Raw genomic sequence first — 4,992 nt, 5'->3', positions numbered from 1 at the left:
GCCGGCAGTGACATCATAGGCTCCTGCTCGCCACCCTCGCGCCCACATTTTAGGATACAGGAACAAACACGGATGTGAAATCAAGAATGAAAGAGAGAGTAATCTAATTAATAGGCCATGAGCCAGGCTAACAAAATCAAAGAATCTGATTACACATCTACCCCTCTTGCTATCTCCGCTGTCCCCACCCCCAACCGTCTTTTTCAGCGTCCGCACTATTTCCTTTCCTCCACTGGAAAGTTCAGGAGGCAAACCCAGAGCCCTCTGATTTCCTCATTGAAATCAAGATCAAGCCCACGGTGCAGCTTAGGCAGCCAGCAGCCAGAAGGTCACGTGGGTGACCTTCAAGCCCTCGGAACAGTCTCCCAGAGGTTCTGAGATGACCAAGTGACCTGTAGAATTTGGAGGGTTGGAGAGTGGCCCCCACACTTCTTAAACATATTACTTTAACCAACAAGGGAGCAGTAGCAGCACCTGTACTCAGAGCTTATGCTGCCAGTAACAGAACTAGGAAAAAGAGGTTCTCCACTCACAGTCACTTTAAGATGGATTTTTTTTAACAAAAAAAAACTCTTTTCTACCTCATCATGCTTCCATGTCACTGATAACCTCAAACTCTTAACTCGCTTTCAACACCCTTCTCCATCATAGAGGTCTGACCACAAGCAGGTATAGGTTTTGTTTCTCATACACAACATCTGTTCGCATCAGTTCTGTCAGCCACATGCACTTCATGCAAGAAGAGAATTCTTTAATTTCTATCCCTCTGCCTCGAAGAAACCCAGGTCCACCTCCTAAATAATTAATTTCAAGTCTGCATCCAGTGCCAATACTTGTTGCATCCATTTTAGAGTTTGATTAATTACCCTGGAACTTGGGCAAACTAAACTCCATGTGGAGAGAATGTTTCTTCTTTCAATTTAGTTCTGAAAGCTACAAGTTATTGATGGATCTTATTCTATTTACATACAAATTGGTGCAAATATGCCCATCTCTTAAAATGCATTTTGTATAAATATATAAAAGTGTCATTTTTGATTTAGCTTGAAGAGGTTGATCATTTATTACAAAAATAAACGAATAAATACAACAATATATTGTTGCTTTCAACAGGATAAATACTTTACAAATATATATAATTTAAAAAACAAATTTAATTGTTAAAATTATTTAAAATATTACACTTATCGATAAAACTATCAATAGTATATACTGCATTTAATATTAGAATCAATTATTCTCTGAATGTTGAAAACCATCCATACAAAACAGATTATGAGCATGGTAATGAGCAAACACTGGAGGCTATAGGGAAGCAGAGGGAATCTCTAAGATCAATAATGAACAGTTCTATTTTGGAACAAAGAAGTAGTCCTTGGCTAAATACTTTAAAAAAAAAAAAAGGGCAGAGCAACAACAGCAAAGTGACTATTTTAAATACACCTTGAATGATTTATCACCCAGACTTGCAGGGGAAGACAGTTGGGTGAATGAGATGGCTGAAGCTTGGACAACTGATCCAGAGCCACAGGAGACTGCAAACTATAAATGGGCCTAGTTTGGGATTAGCCAGATTGATGGAACAGAACTTTGTCACTCTCCTTTGGGTTGGAAGGGGAGGAGGAGGGAGTGGATTGAAATAGAGGAAACAAACGGGCACTTTACTAAGCACAAGACACTTGCGCTGCAAAGGAACACAATGACCAAATTCATTAAAAAGATCTGGTGATATATAACAATATTTTCATTATTTACATGTGTAACAATATAAGCCTTAGCACAAAACCTCTCAGTTATATCTGCCCTCCTTTGTTTTTCAACCATGAATTTTATTTTGTGAATACATTCAGAGTTCATTTTTTTTAAACTGCAAAATAAGAACTTGAAATGAACTTACTTTTCCAGCTTCCCAATTAAAAGTTACTCTGCCACCCCTAAATAAGGGCTTCTTCCAAAATGATCAGCAAGGTTGCTTTTTAATAAAAACAGTGTGAAATCTAATGTTAGTTCTTTTGTTATTAGCCAAATTGAGTAAGCAAATACCTCCTAAAATTTTAAACAGACCCATTCTGTCTAATCAACCACTATCAGTCCTGTAGGGAAAACAGGATTTCATATCTTGTGCCAGAATACCCACCATGTAAATACAACCACACCCAGTCCTCAGCTTTCCAATAAAGCCTTCTTTGCTTGCCCCTACAGAACCTCAAAAAATGAAGAAGTTTGTGCCCACCCCCCAACTCCAGGTTGTAAATTTACTGAGTAGAAAGATTATAACAGCAAGAGAAATGGGAAACAAGAAGGCAAAGAAAAGTAAACTGTGGTTCGTATTTTCATTTTCCCCTTCTTTCTCCTAAGTAGATATGGCCTTTTTCAGATTTCACAAATCAAAATGATTGTGATTTTTAGTACGATTTGGTGTTTAAAATAATGCAACCCAATACACGGCCATCTGGCTGGGCTTGATTTATGAAAGTGACACAGGGTCTCTCTGGAAGAAATAACTGTTCTTGTAGCTCTCACAGTTTTCCGGGTTTTTTTAACCCCTGCATCTATATCCGAGGGAGAGGGAGTGAAGATGAGAGAAAGCAAAAAGTGAGTGACAGCTAAATGATATTAGGGGGCACATTAATCTATAAAGTCATTGCTTTATCACCCCCTAAATACATTTTAAAATGCAGTATGAAGGATTCAACTAAGCTGAGTCTTTAGTACTTGCAACTTGAAACATTACACTTTCATTTTCCCACATTGTAAATATTGATACATTAACTTGATAAATGTGACCACTCTGCAGGGTACATCTAAAGAGTGATCAAAAAAGTTAAAACCACCAGGATCAGTAAAGAAGATATAGAATGACACAGAAATAGAGAATTTTAAATCTGAGCTTGTAATCACACTGAGAGTAATGCAGTGTGGACCAGAATTAGGATTTTCAAACTACAATCTCTTATTACAACAGAACAATAAAACCAAAAAGCAACTTAATAATTTAAGCTTAATTACATAGTTATTAATGGGCAATATTTGATATAAAAATATTGTATAGTCTTGTTAGCTCTTCTTCACAACTTTAGTCTTTAGAAAAAAGGAAAAAGTGATATGGTTGGGGGAAGGACAAGAGGAAAAAGGCTAAACTTTGGGGACTTCTGTTTTAACTATCAATGAATAAGTTGACACATTTTTTTTTTCTGGTGATATAGCCCAGTTTCCTGATAGAGATGATAAAGGACACAACTATCTCCAAGAAAATGGCTATCATTTAGACAGTCTCCCCTAAAAACACACCCCAAAAAACCCCATTAAAATTAAGGGAGAAGAAAATAATGTGAAATGAACAGATTAACAAGGACTGACTACTGTGTAAAATGACTAGGGGCTTCTGTAATGTCTGTCATTTACTCTAGATTTCCACATAGATCTTAGGTGGGCAGGTTCTATTACCTCACCAGTATCACTTAAGGATTTTCATTAGTAAAAAAATATTTTCTAAAGAAATCTTTTCTTCCCACACAGTGTTTATGCATCAGACACAGACTATTTCATTCTAACAAATTTATTTTCTCGATCAGCTCTTACGGAATCACTACTCAAATTAAATTACAATCAAATGATCACATCAAAAGATACCCTTATTACCTAACAACTGTCCATATTTTCATTTCATTTTGATTTGTGCTCGTCTGAAAAAAACACGTAATACAAGATCTGGGGAAAAATAAATTACCGTTTTGCAGCAGTTCATAAGTATTCTGAATAAAATATTAAAAGAAGTCATTTAATGAAAATATAAAGCAAATATTTTTAGATCAACAACGGATCTAACAATTCTATATTGCCGTCTTTTGAAAAGTCTGTTTATTAAAACCTACCAAAAACACTGCTTGGAAATGGCAGTATTATATAATCACGGCCACAGCACCCATTCAATCAAAGTTGGCAACGGATTGAGGAGAGAAGTCCAGAGAAGTGCAGCGGCTGGTGCTTAGTCTTTCTAAATCCCTTTATCTGAGTCAGTCCAGAAATAAAAAATAAAAAATATTAATAAAAAAAATATTAGCGGCGGAATCTTTAGGCATAGTCCACTCCGAGTGACAGCCCTGAAGGCCTGGGCTGGTGGCCCGGCCTCTCTGTGCCCATCCATTCCGCAAGCCCGCGCCTCCACTCTGCCAGGCCTCTCTCTCTTTCTCTCTCTCTCTTTCTCTCTCTCTCTTTCTCTCTCTCTCTCTCTCTCTCACTCTTAGGCGCCGTCCCCTTCCTTCTCCCTCGCCCATCCCTCTGATCTTGCGTGATGCCTTTTATTTCCAGGGTTACTCTGAGGAGACTTATTCTTTTCTGTTGGCTTTGCTTTTCAGTCTATGAATTTCAGACCGTGAATATTTCTTTTCCCTTTTTTTTTTTCCCGGAGATTTCCTCTCCTTTCCATTTCATAGTCAAATTGTCCCCAAATGACTTTACCAGGGCCAAGAAAAACAGGGTCCCCTGATTAAACCCGGTGCTTCTAACTTTCTTTGAGGTCGCTCCCAGGAAGGAAAGTTTAGTTGGATAACTTTAGGCAGCCCTTTTGAGGGAGGGAGTGGCAGCGAGAGGGTTTTTTTTTCTCTTTTTATAGAGGCGAGGATGAGGCAGGTGCTGTCCACTATTCCAAGTAGGACTTCTCAGGGTGGGAAAAAATGTCACGAGTGCAGTTTTGGTTCCTTAGGCATCTTCGCCCTTCTTTAAAAACAAAAATCAAAACAAAAACGAAACACCACCACAGTATAAACGAGATCTCATGATAGCCCCCTTTTCTCTCTTGCGATTTTGTTTGCTATATACGCATATAAAACAGTTTGGGTATTTCTATGTGTGTTTTCTCCCCTCCTTCCTTGGAACTTCTAAAAAAGATGTCTTCGTGGTCCGTTTCTCTTTTTTCCCTCCAAGGGCTGGCATGCCTGTCTTTGGCGGAGGGGAGGACGGCGGGCCGGCCCCGGCCTGGTGCGGCCCCGG

The sequence above is a fragment of the Condylura cristata genome, unplaced genomic scaffold (assembly GCF_000260355.1).
Source record: "Condylura cristata isolate star-nosed mole 26May11 unplaced genomic scaffold, ConCri1.0 scaffold00020, whole genome shotgun sequence".
Taxonomy (NCBI): Eukaryota; Metazoa; Chordata; class Mammalia; order Eulipotyphla; family Talpidae; genus Condylura; species Condylura cristata.
This window is presented reverse-complemented; position numbering follows the sequence as displayed.